The sequence below is a fragment of the Phyllobates terribilis genome, unplaced genomic scaffold, assembly GCF_046119375.1.
Source record: "Phyllobates terribilis strain yellow unplaced genomic scaffold, ASM4611937v1 Scaffold_411__1_contigs__length_1673714, whole genome shotgun sequence".
Classification (NCBI taxonomy): Eukaryota; Metazoa; Chordata; class Amphibia; order Anura; family Dendrobatidae; genus Phyllobates; species Phyllobates terribilis.
Window position 1 is genome coordinate 1,144,484 of NW_027363171.1, and position 12,051 is coordinate 1,156,534.

Consider the following 12,051-nt stretch of genomic DNA (forward strand, 5'->3'; position numbering starts at 1 on the left):
AATTTGTGGCAGACACCAGCAAAGTGACATCAATTTCACTACAGTAGAAATTGTAGAATTACTAACCAAAACCTCTTCCTCTACAGACAACCCAGCAGATGGAGACTCAACCAGGAGTGCACCATCCTCTCCAGTCGTCAGACTTGCACTCTGTTGTGCAGGTGCACGAGTTGGTCTAAAAAATGTGTGAAAGGACTCACAGAAATTGTTTCTGCCACTTTCACTACTACGTTCCCGCATTTATTCGCCGAACGTTGCCAATTTTTCCCGAATTTAATCAATTGTGCTCGCCTTTCCAATCACAAATCCGAATGTGCCATATTAGTGTTGAATTTAAGTCGTAAGTTTAGATTTTGAACAAATTCGCTCATCACTAGTCCTGACCATGGTGTATATCGCCCAAATGGCCCCTTCCCCACCCTCGTGCTAAACCAAACTCTTGGCCGTGCCTACATTATCTAGGGGGCAGGTGCATGTAGCCATACACATTTGAAACCAGAATGTTACACACACTAAATAAAAAGACACATCTGCGTGTTTTTCTCAATATCTGACATGAAATCAGAATAAACCTTTCCCGTTTTAGGTCAATTAGGATTAACTAGATATAGCAAACAAGTGCATATAAAATATAACTTTTATTAATGAAATATTTAAAAAAGAATTTTTGCAAGATGCCCATATGGTGTATAAATATATCGTGAGTAAAAAGATATAAATATCCAGAATATAGCTAGACAGAGTATCAAGCCCTATCAGGTCCAGCACAGGTAAGGATCCAAAAAGGTACTCAAACTGTGAAGTCCAAAAAGAACCTTACATATAAGCAATAAGCCGAAGTACACATCACCAAATACCCATATAGCAATATATACGGTGATCATACCTATATCTGCATATACCCATAAACATAACAAGCCATTATTAAATGGTAGGTATGTATACAGAAATAGAACTATGAGGAGCCTTCTATTACCATCCAGGCATTAAATCCTCATAGAAAATGGAAACATCTCACCCGGGGTCTTTTTATGTATGTTCCCCCTTTACATTACAGGTGATCAGTTGATCCACGGAACATCCCGACGCATTTCAATCCTTCATCAGGGGTACATAGTTCCTCTTCATCAAGGGTATATAGTTCCTCATTCCCTCATTAGTTCCTCAATTACATCCTAATGCCTCGGATGGGTACATATGTTGCCGTGCTTTATATACGTGCATCAAGCCGCGCTCCTTCATAATTACCGCGCTAACCGTGACGTACTTCCGGTCCCAGAATACCCAGTTGCCGGAAGCCAACATCACGCGTTCCTATGAATAGGGAACGCACTTCCGGTCCCAGAATACCCAGTTACCGGAAGCCAACGTCACGCGTTCCTATGGACATGGAACGCAAGCGTGATGCTAAGAGACACGCATCACCTTCCCAATACGTGGTACCGCCTCACGCCATGCTGGAGCGCACAGACTCCTCCCCTATGCGGTCCAGCAGTCATATTGAATGGGGTAAGAGATATTCAACAGAGGGAAAAGAAACCCTAAGCTGTCCACATCTCTATTATAGGAAATGCCCCGTATTAATGGTATGTAAAAAGGCTCTATCTGGTGATCACCAGAAAAAATGCCTAATTGCTTAAACAAACACATACAGTTCATCAGTATATTAAATGGGGGTTCCCATAGGACGAATAATTAGACATGGGACCAATAATTAGATAAGAAATATTATATTAATTAGTCGCCAGAACCACAACGGACCTCTCAAGAGGAGCAGAAGAAAAAAGGGGGGGCCCTATTAAAACGACTAGATAACAACTCATCTGCTTACCCTACCTACGTGGGGGTTGGCACCCTACAAATCCTGCGCAAATGGCGCCCCCACTCTACGGTGGCTCTCCCTATCTAACTATCCCTATTCTGTCCCTATTCTGGAAGGAATGGGGCAAAGGATAGAATCTTATTCATACCAAGTGGGGTAGTGGTGCCCAGGGTAAAGATCCATCGAGTTTCCTTTTGTAGTATGCGTAAATCCCAGTTTCCTCCTCTTATCGGTGGTGTCACCTTCTCAATGGCCATAAATTTAATGACATTGGCATCACCCAGGTGCATAGTATTTACATGATTGGCTATTGGGGTATCTTTCTTGTTTTTAATATCACGTAAGTGTTCTAATATCCTTTTCTTTAACTCCCTTCGTGTCTTCCCAATATATTCCAATTTGCATATACATGTGGCCTTGTATATCACTCCCTTCGATCGACAGTTGATGAGTTCCCTGATCTTAAACTCCCTCCCCTTAACAAAACTCCTGAAAGTGTTCCCCTGGGTCATGGCAGAGCATGCCTTACAGTTGTTACACCGATAACAGCCAGAAACTCCTCGATCCAACCATGTAGGACTACGCTCGGACATAAAATGACTATGGACGAGACGACCCCTAAGGGATCTCCCTCTACGATAAGTAATTTGTGGTTGTAGGGCCAGTTTATCTGGGAGTTTTGTTAAGGGGAGGGAGTTTAAGATCAGGGAACTCATCAACTGTCGATCGAAGGGAGTGATATACAAGGCCACATGTATATGCAAATTGGAATATATTGGGAAGACACGAAGGGAGTTAAAGAAAAGGATATTAGAACACTTACGTGATATTAAAAACAAGAAAGATACCCCAATAGCCAATCATGTAAATACTATGCACCTGGGTGATGCCAATGTCATTAAATTTATGGGCATTGAGAAGGTGACACCACCGATAAGAGGAGGAAGCTGGGATTTACGCATACTACAAAAGGAAACTCGATGGATCTTTACCCTGGGCACCACTACCCCACTTGGCATGAATGAGATTCTATCCTTTGCCCCATTCCTTCCAGAATAGGGACAGAATAGGGATAGTTAGATAGGGAGAGCCACCGTAGAGTGGGGGCGCCATTTGCGCAGGATTTGTAGGGTGCCAACCCACACGTAGGTAGGGTAAGCAGATGAGTTGTTCGTTTTAATAGGGCCCCCCCTTTTTTCTTCTGCTCCTCTTGAGAGGTCCGTTGTGGTTCTGGCGACTAATTAATATAATATTTCTTATCTAATTATTGGTCCCATGTCTAATCATTCGTCCTATGGGAACCCCCATTTAATATACTGATGCATTGTACGTTTATGGTCTTTTCTATCTTGATACAAACCTTCTCAATCCGTGATCTATCTGTAAAAAATATATATGGAGAGAACTGTATGTGTTTGTTTAGGCAATTAGGCATTTTTTCTGGTGATCATCAGATAGAGCCTTTTTACATACCATTAATACGGGGCATTTCCTATAATAGAGATGTGGACAGCTTAGGGTTTCTTTTCCCTCTGTTGAATATCTCTTACCCCATTCAATATGACTGCTGGACCGCATAGGGGAGGAGTCTGTGCGCTCCAGCATGGCGTGAGGCGGTACCACGTATTGGGAAGGTGATGCGTGTCTCTTAGCATCACGCTTGCGTTCCATGTCCATAGGAACGCGTGACGTTGGCTTCCGGTAACTGGGTATTCTGGGACCGGAAGTGCGTTCCCTATTCATAGGAACGCGTGATGTTGGCTTCCGGCAACTGGGTATTCTGGGACCGGAAGTACGTCACGGTTAGCGCGGTAATTATGTAGGAGCGCGGCTTGATGCACGTATATAAAGCACGGCAACATATGTACCCATCCGAGGCATTAGGATGTAATTGAGGAACTAATGCGGGAATGAGGAACTATATACCCTTGATGAAGAGGAACTATGTACCCCTGATGAAGGATTGAAACGCGTCGGGATGTTCCGTGGATCAACTGATCACCTGTAATGTAAAGGGGGAACATACATAAAAAGACCCCGGGTGAGATGTTTCCATTTTCTATGAGGATTTAATGCCTGGATGGTAATAGAAGGCTCCTCATAGTTCTATTTCTGTATACATACCTACCATTTAATAATGGCTTGTTATGTTTATGGGTATATGCAGATATAGGTATGATCACCGTATATATTGCTATATGGGTATTTGGTGATGTGTACTTCGGCTTATTGCTTATATGTAAGGTTCTTTTTGGACTTCACAGTTTGAGTACCTTTTTGGATCCTTACCTGTGCTGGACCTGATAGGGCTTGATACTCTGTCTAGCTATATTCTGGATATTTATATCTTTTTACTCACGATATATTTATACACCATATGGGCATCTTGCAAAAATTCTTTTTTAAATATTTCATTAATAAAAGTTATATTTTATATGCACTTGTTTGCTATATCTAGTTGAAACTTTCATAGCAAGTTTCTGGCCTTCGCTAGTTTGTGTCAATTAGGATTACCATAATTTTTAATATTTTCCAAATGCCCGAATAATGAGAGAGAATGTTTTAAGGCATTTTTATTACTTACTGCAAAGTCAAAAGTTTACATACATTTCATTAGTATTTGGTACCATTGCCCTTACACTGAACGACTAGGGTCAAACATTTGGGATATCCTTCCACAAGCTTCTCACAATAGTTGGTCGGAAATTAGGCCCATTCCTCCTGACAAAACTAGTGTAACTGATCCAGGTTTGTAGGTCGCCTTGCTCACACCAGCCTTTTCAGCTTTGCCCATAAATTTTCAATATGATTGAGATCAGGGGTTTTTGATGGCCACTCCAAAACATTGACTTTATTATCCTTAAGCTACTTTGTTACCATTTTGACAGTATGCTTCAGGTCATTGTTCATTTGGGAGACCCATTTTCACCCAAGCTTTAACTTCCTGGCTGATGTCTTGAGATGTTGCTTTAGTATTGCCACATAATCTTCTTTTCTCATGATGCCATCTATTTTGTGAAGTTCACCAATCCCTCCTGAAGCAAAAACAACCCCACAACTTGATGCTGCCACCCCTGTGTTTCACAGTTGGGATGGTGTTCTTAGGCTTCCAATCTTCTCCCTTTTCCCTCCAAACATAACGATGGTCATTATGCCCAAAAAGTTCAATTTTAGTTTCATCAGACCACAGGACATGTCCACAAAACTTTAGGACTTTGCTCCTGTGTGCATTTGCAAACATTAATCTGACTTTTCGTTTCGTTTGGAGTAATGGCTTCTTCCTGGCAGAGTGGCCTTTCAGCCCATGTTGATTCAGTACTCATTTCACTGTGGTTATTGACACAATCTTACCAGCTTCTGCCATCATCTTCACAAAGTCTTTTGCTTTTGCCATTGGGTTGATATGTACATGTTGGACCAAAGCACATTCATCTCTGGGACACAGAACCAGTCTCCTTCCTGAGTGGTATGATGGCTGGACATTCCCATCTTGTTTGTATTTGAATATAATTGTTTGTACAGATGAGCGAGGCACCTTCAGGTATCTTGAAATTGTACCCAAGGATGAGCCAGACTTGTGCAAGTCCACAATTCTCTTTCTGATATCTTGGCTGATTTCTTTAGACTTTCCCATGATGCTACACAAAGAAGCAGTGTGTTTCAGGTGTGCATTAAAATACATTCACAGGTGTGTCTCTAATTAACTCAGATGTTGGCAAAAAACCTATCAGAAGCTTCCAAACCCATGACATCATCATATGGGTAGTCCAGAATTGTTTAAAGGCATAGTAATCTTAGTGTATGTAAACTTTTGACTTTGCAGTAAGTAATAAAAATGCCTTAAAACATTTTCTTTCTCTCATTATTCTGGCATTTGGCAAATATTAAAAATTATTGTAATCCTAATTGATCTAATACGGGAAAAGTTTATTCTGATTTCATGTTAAATATTGAGTAAAACATGCAGATGTGCCTTGAAATATAGTGCATGGAAACTTCTGGTTTCAACCGTATATTTCCTGGTGTTTTACAATTGGAATAACCCCTCTGGAAAAAGGTTTTATCCATGGATGAACTTGAGAAAGATTTATATGGTCTCATCCGATTACATGTACAACTTTCTCCACATCTAAAGAAACCGTAGATTCTTCTATCTAGCCAAGTCACCTTTGGTGGAGAGTTTTTAATAGAAACTATGCACTAAATAGTCCCTAATTGACCAACCTTTTCTGAAAGTTATTGTAGGAGTAAATCCCACAGCACCCACAGGTCGCAAGAATATTTCAGTGCTTTCTAAGGATTTTAAAAATACGGTCACTCTGATTGTCATAAGTTCATATTACTTGTTCAATTCCATCTTTTTATTGGTCTCTTGGTTAGGTATGGAGGAGTGTCTGTCTCGCCCATCTTTCTGCAAACGACTGTGCGAAATCCAAAATGTACTGTGGGGACCCCTTTTCTGGTGTTCATGTCTATTGTCTGTATATTAAAATCTGTGACAGTAGACCAATTCCTTCTCAACCATACAAATTGGCCCTTGGGTTTTTCCTTTTCTAGGGGGATGGGGTGGTGACTATCCCACTTCAATAGTTTATTAGTGCTTGTAGGTCCCACTATCAGTATTTGGTCAGTATTTTTTCTCAAGAGTGGGAGCCAAAATCAGGTGAGAAACAATCAGAGAAAAGGTATAATAGAAACAAGACACCAGTTCTGAATTTATCACCCACTCCTGGTTTTAGCTCCCACTCCTGAGAAAAAGTACTGACCGAATACTGACCAAATACTGATAGTGGGGCTGTGGCCTAATGGGGACATTACACTGTGTGGGGGCATCATACATACTGCACAAGGGGCACAATGGGGGCATTACACTGTGTGGGGGCATCATACATACTGCATAAGGAGCATAATGGAGCATTACACTGTGTGGGGGCATCATACATCCTGCATAAGGGGCATTACACTTTGTGGGGGCATCATACATACTGCATAAGGGGAATAATGGGGCATTACACTGTGGGGCATCATACATCCTGCATAAAGGGCCTAATAGGGGCATTACACTGTGTGGGGGCATAATGGGGGCATTACACTGTGTGGGGGCATCATACATTCTGCATAAGGGGCATAATGGGGGCATTACACTGTGTGGGGACATCATACATCCTGCATAAGGGGCATAATGGGGGCATTACACTGTGGGGGGCATCATACATACTGCATAAGGGGCATAATGGGGGCATTACACTGTGTGGGGACATCATACATCCTGCATAAGGGGCATAATGGGGGCATTACACTGTGTGGGGGCATCATACATCCTGCATAAGGGGCATAATGGGGGCATTACACTGTGTGGGGGCATCATAGATCCTGCATAAGGGGCATAATGGGGGCATTACACTGTGTGGGGGCATCATACATCCTGCATAAGGGGCATAATGGGGGCATTACACTGTGTGGGGGCATCATACATACTGTATAAGGGGCATAATGGCATTACACTGTGTAGGGGCATTATACATCCTGCATAATGGGGGCATTACACTGTGTGGGGGCATCATACATCCTGCATAAGGGGCATAATGGGGGCATTACACTGTGTGGGGGCATCATACATACTGTATAAGGGGCATAATGGGGGCATTACACTGTGTGGGGGGCATCATACATCCTGCATAAGGGGCATAATGGGGGCATTACACTGTGGGGGCATCATACATCCTGCATAAGGGGCATAATGGGGGCATTACACTGTGTGGGGCATCATACATACTGCATAAGGGGCATAATGGGGGCATTACACTGTGTGGGGGCATCATACATCCTGCATAAGGGGCATAATGGGGGCATTACACTGTGGGGGGCATCATACATCCTGCATAAGGGGCATAATGGGGGCATTACACTGTGGGGCAGTAAAGGGGTCCTGTACTATGAGAACAATACGTTTCCTTCTTCCTGTCTCCATAGTTGGGTCGTATGTATCTATTACAGGAAACAGAACAAAAACCTTATGATTCTTATAAAGGGGCAACACAAGACCCCAAAAGAGTCTCGGTGCTGAAGGGGTTAATGCCCCCTGCGCCCAGTAATGGGGTCTCCACATACCTCCTCCTGCAGAGCCGCCACCACATATATGGCTGCTCTGTGCGCACAGGAGCTGTGATGAGGTCACAGGAGGGGAGGAGTCAGGGGTCACATGATCAGGGGCCTCAGTGGATGCAGGACTCTGCTGTGCTGGTTGTCATGGTGCTGGATGAGCTGAAGTTTATGTGTGGGGTCAGGAGGGGTTTACAGTGTGGATGTAGCAGAGCCGCGTGTGTACGAGGTGTACGGAGCGGAGCAGTGTGTGTACGAGGTGTACGGAGCAGAGCCGCGTGTGTACGAGGTGTACGGAGCGGAGCCGTGTGTGTACGAGGTGTACGGAGCGGAGCCGCGTGTGTACGAGGTGTACGGAGCGGAGCCGCGTGTGTACGAGGTGTACGGAGCTGAGTCGCGTGTGTAAGAGGTGTACGGAGCAGAGCTGTGTGTGTACGAGGTGTACGGAGCGGAGCCGTGTGTGTTCGTGGTGTACGGAGCAGAGCCGCGCGTGTACGAGGCGTACGGAGCAGACCCGCGTGTACGAGGTGTACGGAGCAGAGCCGCGTGTACGAGGCGTACGGAGCGGAGCCGCGCGTGTACGAGGCGTACGGAGCGGAGCCGCGCGTGTACGAGGTGTACGGAGCGGAGCCGCGCGTGTACGAGGCGTACGGAGCGGAGCCGCGCGTGTACGAGGTGTACGGAGCGGAGCCGCGCGTGTACGAGGTGTACGGAGCGGAGCCGCGCGTGTACGAGGTGTACGGAGCGGAGCCGCGCGTGTACGAGGTGTACGAAGCGGAGCCGCGTGTGTACGAGGTGTACGGAGCAGAGCCGCGTGTGTACGAGGTGTACGGAGCGGAGCCATGTGTGTACGAGGTGTATGGAGCGGAGCTGCGTGTGTACGAGGTGTACGGAGCGGAACCGTGTGTGTACGAGGTGTACGGAGCGGAGTCATGTGTGTACAAGGTGTACGGAGCGGAGCTGTGTGTTTACGGAGACGTGTGTGCGGAGTCTGTACAGGGGTCTCTAGAGATAATCTTACCCCAGCATTATGGATTGGGAGACGGAGAAAAAGGGATTGAAGACATTTTATTGTAATTTCATTTTTTAGAAAAAACTGTAATAAAAAATAACTGATTAAAAAAAAGTGTTTCGTTTTCCCACCATTTTGTTTGTAAGAGCCGAGAGTGAAGATGCTTTATATACAAAAAAGGAAGGATACAGCCGCAGAATCATTCGGAAAGGCTATCAAAGAGCCAAAAACACACCCAGGGATCTTCTACTATATAAGAACAAGGCATTACATAAACAACCTGCTATAGATGATCAGGTACGATTGGTCTCAAATTTTTATAATCAGTGGTACGATTTCAAAGAAATAATTAAAAAGCATTGGAATATTCTCTTTACAGATCCCATACTAAAACAGATATTATTACCTACCCCGTGAATCGAAGCAAAACACCTTGCAGCGCTGGGGTCCTGGGTTCAAATCCCACCAAGGACAACATCTGCAAGGAGTTTGTATGTTCTCTCCGTGTTTGCGCGGGTTTCCTCCGGGTTCCTCACACACTCCAAAGACATACTGATAGGGAATGTAGATTGTGAGCCTCAATGGGGACAGTGCTGATAATTAGTGTTGAACAAATTTGTTTGCCATTTCAAATTCGGGTTCATGTTCAGGGTTCCGGCTTGTTCGCTCCAAAAAATCGGCTCCACCCAGGAACATCCCTGATTTGCCACGCTGTCACACAGATCTGGGTGACAGCGTGGCAAATCAGGGATGTTCGTGGGCAGAACCACCAATTTTTTGGCGCGAACAAGCCGGAATCCCGAACACGAATTTGAAATGCCGAACAAATTCGCTCAACACTACTGATAATATCTGTAAAGCGCTGTGAAATTAATGGCGATATATAAGTGAGTTAAATAAATAGAAAAAACCCTTTAAGAAATTACCACATCTATTGAAATATAAAGGAATTGATGCTGTGACCCTGGGATTTAGAGGGGGGACTTAAGGAAGTTTCTAGCTAAATAAGAAAGTAAATGGATCTATAGGTTCGGTACCTTAGCACCACAAATGACATTTTTCGAAATGAAAATTTAGGGTTTGGGGCATTTCTCTAACAACACATGGAAGCATTAAGAATGCAGGGGTTTCATTTTAGGTGTTTTTAAATGATTTAACATCTATTTTTCTTCTACTTTTCAAGCTTTGTTATTCCTGATACCTACAGAACGTGGCTGGTTTTTCCTGAAGTAACTAAGAGATATACGTATTTTCTTCCACTCATCTTGGTTTGCTGTTGCGTTCCCCTGATGACTGATCCCCAGAGTTGCTTGGTTGGATTTTTACTGGGCCGTCTCTTAGGGAGCCGATCCTTTCCAGCAGAGAAACGTCTGAAGCTTCTTGACTGCACTTTTCTGACATGATTTCCATCGTGGAACCACAAACCCTGGAGGAAATCAACGAAGCACTAAATGATAGTGGGAGTTTTTAATTTCATGGATTTCATCCTCAAGATAAGACAGTACCAACCTTTGTTGGACATACTTCGTTCCTCTTTTTATATTCTGATTTAAACCTCATTTAAGGTTTTTTGGGGGATCATCTTTTGGGCTGAAGGAGTTCTTTATAAGTATAATGTTTGATTGAGACAGGACTGTAATATCAACACTGTATCATGCATTTATATATGCTTTCTGTTTTGTTTTTTAGCTTCCCTCCCACACCCCACCTAACCCACTCTTATTCACTAATGTCATCACGCTTGTCTTTTATCTATAAACATTTTGACAGTCAGCTTCACAAAACTATTCTCTTCCTACAAATTGTAAAAACACTATGTGCACTATTGAATATTTTTTATTTTCATTCATATTCTTTTACATTTCATTTCCGTTCCCAACGTGCGTTTCACCTGGGCTTTGATGAGGGAAAATTAAATTGAAAATTATTTTGTTGTGTATTTAATATATAGGTTGTTTGGTTCCAGTGGATGCACAACGTATATAATATTATCTTAATATGTGCTAATCTGACTATTCTTGCCATCTCACTCCACAGAACAGCAGGTAACACCGTGGCCCAAGCCTAGGGGTCTCTGTGTAAGTCCAGATCTATGTAGAAGGGATAAAGGATGATGAGCAAGATAATCCTGGGATCTGGAAAATGGAGTAGATGACGCCAAGCCTGTTCGTGGTAGCCATCTTTTGAGCTGCTAGGTGACCATGAACAGTGTCCACAATACATTGTGTCTGCAAACTATCCCAGCAAAATCTGCATTCAAATAGCTAAATGGTGCTCCTTCCCTTCTTAACCTGCCATGTGCCCAGACAGTAGTGTACAATTGCATACAGGGTATTGTCGGATTCAAGAGAAGTTGGAAAATAATTTGTAAGGTTCATTTGTTTCCTTTAATCGTTTATGAAGAATCTCAATATTATCACCAAATAAAGTGACACAAGTCAGATTTGAAAAATGGGACCTGATCAGGAACACAAAACTGGCTGCAGGAAGGGGTTAAATCAGAGTGTTTTGGGCACCAACTACTGTAGTGAAAAACTGTGACTATAGACAATAACACATCTACTGACATGATCAAACTCAACAGTCTCCATCAGTAATAAATCAGTAACTAGTAGTGAAACCTCTCTGGGGCAATTGGAGTATGGGGCTCGGTGGCTCTTGGGAATCTAAACTATCGTAAGGGACAATATTTTCTGTCAGAAATATTTGACATTCAAAGAGAACTTTTTATAATAGTGCAGTCCCGACCAGAAGAGTAGAGAAAGTATTAGCGCCCCCATTTCAGGAGAGATTGTGCAGTAATCTGAATTCCTTAGGATTGAAAACATAATGTAATTTATGACGTGGAGTGAATCCATGAAACCAGGGCTGGAGCCATGCCAGCACATCTCCTGCAGGCGGGAATAAATGTATATTACAGCCATCAGCCACGCACAGCTTAGAGATATATCATGGCACAGGTGTAATGTTTTCTGTATAGTTTATCACAATCCTGTTTGAAGTTAGTTGGTTTAAAAAGAAATAGAACAGTCAGGATAAAGGGAAACTCTGTTGTTATTGTACAGAAATTCACACTTGGCCTCACTGCACATTTAATGTTATCGATCATAAAAGT

General features: G+C 43.2%; 1 protein-coding gene across 1 annotated transcript in view; it reads right to left on the reverse strand.

Moving 5' to 3' along the window:
• The window catches only part of LOC141225673 (uncharacterized), a 36,067-nt gene extending 28,075 nt beyond the window's left edge, over positions 1–7,992 (reverse strand). The window contains exon 1 of the mRNA XM_073667079.1: positions 7,934–7,992. The gene's annotated coding sequence lies outside the window, so the exon portion shown is untranslated. The remainder of the gene's footprint in view (positions 1–7,933) is intronic.
• Between the last annotated feature and the right edge of the window lie 4,059 nt (positions 7,993–12,051).